Raw genomic sequence first — 8,488 nt, 5'->3', positions numbered from 1 at the left:
TACTCTAAAGGACGTGTGCAGCAGGTTTCCCAAATGGAATATGTCCTTTGATCTCTTCACTGCTTGCTCCCATGAACATTGATTATGGAACCAAATAAAACAAAATCCTTGATGACTTCAAAGTTTCTTTATTTATCATGATGTTATTTACTGATCCAGTTGTGAGAATTTTGGTTTTCCTTATATTGAGTTGTAATACATACAGAAGGTTGTAATCCTTGATTTTCATCAGCAAGGGCTTCAATTCCTCCTTACTTTTAGAAAGTAAGGTGTTATAGTATGCATAGCTGTCTTAGCCTGGATTCTATAGAGAAACAGATCCAGGACATGCATATATATATATATATATGGAAAAGCTTATATAGCAAGAAGGAATACAACAGCTAATGAGTCCACAGAGCAGTTCATACAATTTTGTAGACAGTTAATATACTGAAGGTCATTCAACTCACACCAGCCAAGGTCAAGGAAGCAGACAAAGGAATTTGCCCTCAGCAAGAGAAGTAGAGCTGCAGCCCAGTGCACCACCCCCTGTGCCCGTCCCCCCCCCCCCCGCCACAGCAGTCACCTGAAAGTAAGCTGGCAACAGAAGCAGCAGCATAAGCATAGGGCCTCACTTTCTAGCAAGGCACAACATGACTCCATGATCCACCAGCAGCTTGTGGAAGCAGGTCCTAATGGAGCTTCAGCTTCTAGGGATGCAGGACATGTACTGACACAATCCATGGGTTGGCTTGGCCCACCAGTAGTGCAGAACACGGTTAAGACAAACGGTATGCTCAGGCATCATCACAATTACTAGGGAGAAAAGAAGAGGCCAGATTCACAGATCCATTTATCTTGGTCACCCTCTAATCAAGCTGTTACCTGATTAAACCCCATCCACATGTTCCTACGGTAGCTTAGTTGGTACAAGAAACCTATTTACACTAGCATAGCTTTTTAATAAGCCTTTATCCAATCCTGATGCCACACTCTCCTTCATATAATCCAGCTTCTCTGATGACTTGCTCAGCATATGGGTTGAACAATATAGTGAGAGGGTACAATTCTGATAACCACATTTCCTGATTTTAAGTCATACCATAGCATTCCTTTCCTGTTTGAGGCACTGTTTCTTGATTTATGTACAAGATCCTCATGAGCATAATGAAGTGTTCTGAAATTCCTATTCTTATCAAGGTTATGCACAGTTTATTGAGATCCACATATGCATTTGCATAGTCAATAAAACCCAAGTAAACATCTTTCTGATATTCTCTACTTGGAAACAAAATGCATATGACATCCCTTTTTCCATTCCCTCTTCTGAATTCAGCCTGAAACCCTGGCACTTCCCTGTCAATATACTGCCTCAACCATTGTAGAACTATCATAAGGAAATTTTTACTTTTATCAATGACACTGTTCTATAGTTAGGGCATTTTGTTGCATCACCTTTCTTTGCAATGGGTCCAATATATATCTCTCTGGGTCAGTTGGACAGGTAACTGTCTTCCAAATTACCTAGCATAGATAAGTGAGTGTGCTCCCAGTGCTTCCTCGGCTGTCTGAAACATTTCAATGGACCATCCAACAATTCCTTGGAACTTTATTTTTCGCTAATTCATTCAGTGCACTTTGAACTTATACCTTCAGTATCTTTGGCTCTTACCTACATGCTACCACCTGAACTGGTGGGAGACTGCCAACTAGTTTTTTTGGGTACAGTGACTTGGTGTCTCTTTCTCTTCTCTGTAGATGCATCATTCAGTACTTTGCCTGCAGAACCTATCAAAACTGACACCCTAGGCTTGAATTTTTCTTGAGTTCTTCAGTCTCAGATATGATGAGCATGTTGTTCCTGTTGTTTTTCTAATTCTAGGTCCTTGCAAATTTTAAAAATAATATTTACCATTGTCTTCTTGAGATGTCCTTTGAAAATGTCTATTCAGTCCCTTGACTTCACTCTTTCTTCCATTTGTTTTAGCTACTCAATGATTAAGAGCAAGTTTTTGAGTCTCTTCTGACTTCTCCTTTGATATTTTCTTTCTTTCCTGTATGTTTACTGACCTTTTGATTTCTTCATGAATGATTGTACTGATGTCCTCACACAGATCATCGAGTCTTCTGCCATTAGTGTTCAATGAGGCAAATATGTTTTTGGCATGTTCTTGAAGTTCAGGTGGGAAAACTTTAGGTCATATTTTTGTTTCTTGGATTTCTTTTAATTTTCTTTAGATTTATCCTGAGCTTACATATGAATAATGGATTTCTTGTTCCACACTAGACCCCCCACTCTGGTGGTAGCTGCTGATATTGAGTTTCTCCAACATGTCTTTTCACAGCTGTAGTCAATTTTATATCTCTGGGTTCCATCTAAGGAAGTCCATGTGTATATTTGTCTTTTGTGTTGTGTAATAAAGTTATTTGCCATGCACAAGTTATTGGTTTTGCAAATTTCTGGCATGTGATTATGACCTTCCTTTTTTTCTTTTAAAATCATTTTATTGGGGGATCATACTACTCTTATCACAATCCATCCATCCATCCATCCATTGTGACAAGCACATTTGTACATTTGTTGTCATCATCATTCTCAAAACATATTCTTTCTACTTGAGCCCTTGGTATTATTTCTCTTCTTTTAACCACTTTATTAGGGGATCATACAACTCTTTTCACAATCCATATATATATCATTTGTGTCCAGCACATTGGTACATATGTTGCCATCATCAATCTCAAAACACCTGCTTTCTACTTGAGCCCTTGGTATCAGCTCCTCATTTTTTCCTCCCTCTCCACTGCCCCCTCACCCCTCACCCTTTATAATTTATAACTAATTATTATTTTATCATATCTTACACCATCTGACGTCTCCCTCACCCAGTTCTCTGCTGTCTGTTCTCCAGGGAGGAGGTTATATGTAGACCTTGTCATCTGTTCTCCCTTTCTCCCTCACCCTCCCTCCACCCTCCTCATATCACCACTCTCGCACTGATCCTGAGGGGTTCATCTGTCCTGGCTTCCCTGTGTTTCCAGTTCCTATCTGTGCCAGTGTACATGTTCTGGTCCAGCCTGTTGTGTAAGGTAGAAGTGGGATCATCAATTTTATCACCAAGTCCTTATTTTCCAACTACTGTTCCTTCCTCTTTTCTTCCAACTTCTGCATTCCAATCACCACTAACTATCAACACATCTTAAATATATGTTTGATAACTGATTGAATTCTTTAATTTCTTCATCACTAGCTTTTGTGGTTGGTGCACAAATTTGAATAAAGGCACAAAGATACATACATTCACAGATAGCATTGTACTTCATGGTACAAGATCCTTTCTGATAATGAATGCCAGGCCATTCCTCTTGCTTGTGTTATTGCCAGCATAGTAAATCCTATGATTTTCTTATTAAAAATGACCAATCCCAGATTATTTCAGCTAACAACTGCTTAGATGTCAACTCTTACGTTTTCCATTTCATTTTTGACCATTTCCAATTTTCTTAAATTTTGCACATTTCAAGTTCCAATTATTAAATAATTTTTTGACTGCTTCTCTTTACTTTGAGACATTATCCATCAACAAATGAAGATTTTTGAAGGCACCTATCCCACAGGCTTTACTGGACTCAGGTCACCATGGACAACTCCCTTACAAGAAATGATCTCTCCTTTGGCCACACTTCAAATGCCCTAGTACCTGAGGGGCCCAATCTAATAGTAGTATCTCAGACAGTGTCTGCTTCCTTTGTTCAGGCTTTCAGGATTTGAAAATGCTTGGAAGTTATGTTTAAAAATTCTCTAATTCTTCCTCTGAAGAGGAGAACTGAGCTCTTCTTTTTCTTCATTCTTAGTTTGGCAGGGGAGCTAAAAAAGAGGAAGGCCCGAGGCAAGATGTCTTTCCACAGTGGCTGCATCAATGGACTCAGGCATAAGAACAATTGCCAGGATGGTATAGGGCCATGCAGTGTTTTGTTCTGTTGTACATTGGGTCACTATGCGTCGGAGGCCATTTGATGGCATCTAACAAAACCAAAACATACACAAACAATTTATTCTCTTAGCTGTATTTATTTCTGTATTTTTAGTGCTTTTTTAAAATGACTACTTGGTTTTAATCACATTCAGCAGTTTCTGTTGGTAAATCTATATTATTTTATATTCCAGAATACAAAATGGCATTAGTTATAATTCACAGGGAGTTATGACAGTTATAAGGAGTTGATAAATTGAGTAGGAACCTATGTCATGGTTTCACATTATTATGTCTATTTTAATTACCAATCACTGCTGTAAGATTAATATTTAGACAAAAGGAAGAATATTCTTCTTGATGAGTGCCAGAGGATTCATAAATAATACATATATGTTTGCTAGCAACTATTTGCATTTTAATAAGCTGCCTTCTGTCTTGTAGTAATGTGTTCATACATCTGTTATATAATTTAATTATTAGTAGAATCCTAATGTGTAATGAACATATACATTTATAACATCTGTAAGGCAAAATTTGAGAGTGTGAAGAGAATATTTTGCCTGTCTTATTACTTGTTAACATTCCATTTTAATAATACAAAATTAAGTATTTTTATCACCAATTTTATCTTTGTAAAACGAATTGTTGGCCATTCCTACTAAATATGAAGAAGCAATTGTCAAACATGAGACCACTCACTTATTAATATGAAATAATTGTATTGTTATACATTTATAGAAACATTAAAATTATTTGATTGTTAAAAATGTTGCTTTACCAATTTACAAGATGACATTTACCTAAATATTGTTGTGTAGTCTTTAAAGATATTGATTAATGAAATTGAACTAGTTCCTACTTTAAATTAATTTAATTAAAATCAAAACATTTATAGTACTAACAATTGTAAACTGTCTGTCAGTTTGTTGAATTGTGTTAGTTGTGTGTTGTGAGAATCAAGTACGACCTTGAGTATATGCTACACAAATTTTGAGACCATCTCAGTGATAGTCCCATTGAACATTGATTGCTGAATCAAGAATAGTTGTGACATGACATCATAGATATTATAGCTATAGAAAGTAAAAGGACATTTGAAGGCAATCAAGAGAGATTTTTTATTAGAAGAGATTCTTAAAACTTGCTCTTGAACATGAAGAAAAACAAAAATGCAAGGGAAAATAATGAAGTAAAGAGTTAAAAAGAAATTTTCAAAAGGTAACTGAAGAAGATATTGTGAAGTATTTTAATCCAAGATGCTGAATGCCTTATAATCCAAAAGAATGTCACATCAAGATAGCAGGAAAATCTATTAGCAAACTGCAATATGCATACAACCAAAGGCATCTTGCTGAAAAGTTAGTAGGATTTTAAGTTCTTACTGGTTAAAATGACCGACTATAGCTTTCAGTATGGCTTATATGGTCACATAAAGCAAAAAATACTTACAAATGCAACAATAGGCAGCAATAGAATGTAAAAGAAAGATTCACTTTGTCCAGGAATTCATTTTAGTTGGATTCACAATCAGCACTCATGAGAGCGGCAGTTAACATTTTGAACACTATACTGCTTGGGCAAATTTGTTTCAAAACCTCTTTAAAGCATTTGAAGTCTATGATGTCACTTTAAGGACTACAATGAACTAAATATCCAACTTTCGTATGCATATGATGTAATGGAAAATACCATGGCTTGGATCAGGCACAACCTTAGCCTTACAAGAAGTCTTTTGCAACAGATGTTCCTAATTCCATACATCTTTTGATCTTTTGATTACTGATTCCATAAGCATTCATTCTCGATCAAAGGAAGACATTTTTCACAATCTCCTTAAATGGTGTCATGGGATTGTTTGAATTTCAAAAACAATGAAGTTTATTGTTTTGAGCTGATCTTATTCTTCAGCACTTCTAATTCTATTTTAAAATATGCCTATTTGTCAACACCGAATGTGTATAATTTATCCAATTCCCTTAAAATGATAAAAGTATAAAGCAAAGTCCTTTCCCTTTCTACCTGTTTTCCAGTGTTTTCTAGCAATATCCAAAGGAAGCCAAACTCATTGTCATTGACTCTATTCGAATTGTTAGCGGCTGCATAGTACAGGTTTAAAACTTCCTGTGGGGTTGCAAGGCTGTAACTATTTACAGGAGCAGAACATTTCCTCTTTCTCTCATGGAGTGACTTCTGGGTTCAAACTGCTCACCTTGTAGTTAGCAGCAAACTCGTCTGACTGCAGGAACTCTTCTACCAATGGTTAGGTGCTTTGTAATTCTGATTTGGAAGATTCTAGTGCTTAATCACTGCCTGACTTTCAGCCAGGCATAGAGTTCTAATGTCAGTTTGCCTTTCAGTTATCCAGTGTCAGATCATCTTTGTAAGGATATGATATTGGGCTCACAAAGTTTTTGGTACCAAGCATCCAAATAGTTTCCTTCAAAATTAGTACCTAAATTAAAAACTTTGTGTAGTTACTATTTTTGTTTCAATGGTAATATTGGAATATTATAATAGTGCTTTTAAAAAAACAGTACCGAGTGATGCAGGAAACAAAGTGACATAATGGAAAACAGGATAAGGTCTACTGTTGCAACTATTACTGTTTGTTCTTCATCTGTAAGCTTGGCTGAAACCTGCTCACCTTGGGCGACCCTGCTAGCATCTGAATACCAGTGACATAGCTTCCAGAACCATAGCAACACACAAGTCACCACCATATAACAAACTGACAGGCAAATGATTAAGCAAATACCCCTATAAAACACAAAATGTGAATATGCACGTGGATTTCCCCAGATAGACCACAGAAATATCAAAGTGACTATATATGAGGGAAGAGACAATAGAGAAGCTTAATATCAGCAGCTTAAACTTCACCTGTGAAACAGACACTCAATTTGCTTATATACAAGTTCAGTAAGAAGCTTAGGAAAATCCAAACCAATACACAAGAGCCATAATATGACCTTGAGACTATCCTGCCTCTATTTCAAAAACATCTCAAGTACAGATATGCTGCTTTGAACACTAACGGCAGAAGACCTTATGAGCTGTGGAGGACATTAAGACCATCATTCATGAAGAAAGCAAAAGGTATTGGGGGTGGGAATGGGGAAAAAAGGGGGGAAAATGAGGAGCTGATACCAAGGGCTCAATAGAAAGTAAATGTTTGCAAATGAGTGAAGACAACATATGTATAGATATACATGATGCAATCAATGTAAGGATTGTAATGAGAGATGTTAGTGTCCCCAAACAAATAAACTAATAAAAAGGAAAGAAAGAAAAGATCAAATTGGATGTCAGAAAAGACTCTGGAACTAGCCCCAATAAATGAGCAGCTAAAGAAATGAAGGAAAGGATGAAGTGAAGGAGCTGAATAGAAAATCACATAGGACAGCTTGCGAAGACAAAGCCTAATATCTTAAGGAAATACGCCAGGATCTAGAATTAGAAAACCAAAAGGGAAGAATGTACTCAACATATCTGAACTTGAAAGAACTCAAGGAAAAAAAATCAAGCCTGGATTTGCAACGTAAAGATTCTGTGATTTTTGACTTTGCAGAATATTGAATGTTGCAGGAAGCATCAAGGAAAGATGGGACGAATACTCGGAGTAACTGTACCAAAGAGAACTCGTCTGCTTCCACCGTTCAAGAGATCGCACGAGCAAGAACCAATGGTGCTGCAGGAAGAAGTTCTAGCTGCATGGAACGCATTAGCCATTGACATGTTTCAGGAAGCATAAGAAGCTCGGAAGCCCTTACTGGTCTATGCAAGGAAATTTGGAAAACAGCCATTTGCCTAAATGACTGGGAGAAAACCATATTTGCGCCCATTTCAAAGAAAGATGAACCTAGAGAATGTTCAAATTATAGAACAATATCGATATCAAACACTAATAAAAAGCTTACTTAAGGTGCTCGCTTCGGCAGCACATATACTAAAATTGGAACGATACAGAGAAGATTAGCATGGCCCCTGCGCAAGGATGATACGCAAATTCGTGAAGCGTTCCATATTTTTGACTATTCAATGCCTGTCCAGGAAAAAAAAAAAAGCTTACTTAAGATCACCCCACAATGTTTATAGGAGTACAATTACAGGGAAATGTCAAAAGTTCAGGCCAGATTCAGAAAGGATATCATTTCTGATGTTAGATAAAGCTTGGTGCAAAACAGTGAGTACCAGAAAGATGTTTACTTGTGTTTCATTGATATTGCAAAGCCATTCAGCAATATGAACCATGATTAACTGTGGATAATGCTGAGAAGAATGAGAACTCCAGACCACTTCATACTCTTGAGGAGTGTGTACATGGAACAAGAAGGAGGTGTTCGACCAGAACAAGGAAATATTCTATGGTTGAATATCTGGAAAGGTGTGTATCAGGGTGGTATCCTCTCACGATGGATATATATAAATATAAATTAATAAATAAATATAAATATATTTACACATTATTCAAATTCAATATTATTAGGATAATTCTTAAGCCTCACTTTCAGTTTTTATGTGGATATTTT

At 36.6% G+C, this 8,488-nt stretch overlaps 1 non-coding gene across 1 annotated transcript; it reads left to right on the top strand.

The window, feature by feature from the left end:
- Positions 1 to 7,881: 7,881 nt before the first annotated feature.
- Positions 7,882 to 7,988, top strand: LOC142443966 (U6 spliceosomal RNA). Its single transcript, XR_012783663.1, has one exon. It is a non-coding gene; the product is annotated as a U6 spliceosomal RNA (small nuclear RNA).
- The last annotated feature ends 500 nt before the right edge of the window (positions 7,989 to 8,488 follow it).

The sequence above is a fragment of the Tenrec ecaudatus genome, chromosome 3 (genome assembly GCF_050624435.1).
Source record: "Tenrec ecaudatus isolate mTenEca1 chromosome 3, mTenEca1.hap1, whole genome shotgun sequence".
Classification (NCBI taxonomy): Eukaryota; Metazoa; Chordata; class Mammalia; order Afrosoricida; family Tenrecidae; genus Tenrec; species Tenrec ecaudatus.
This window is presented reverse-complemented; position numbering and strand designations above follow the sequence as displayed.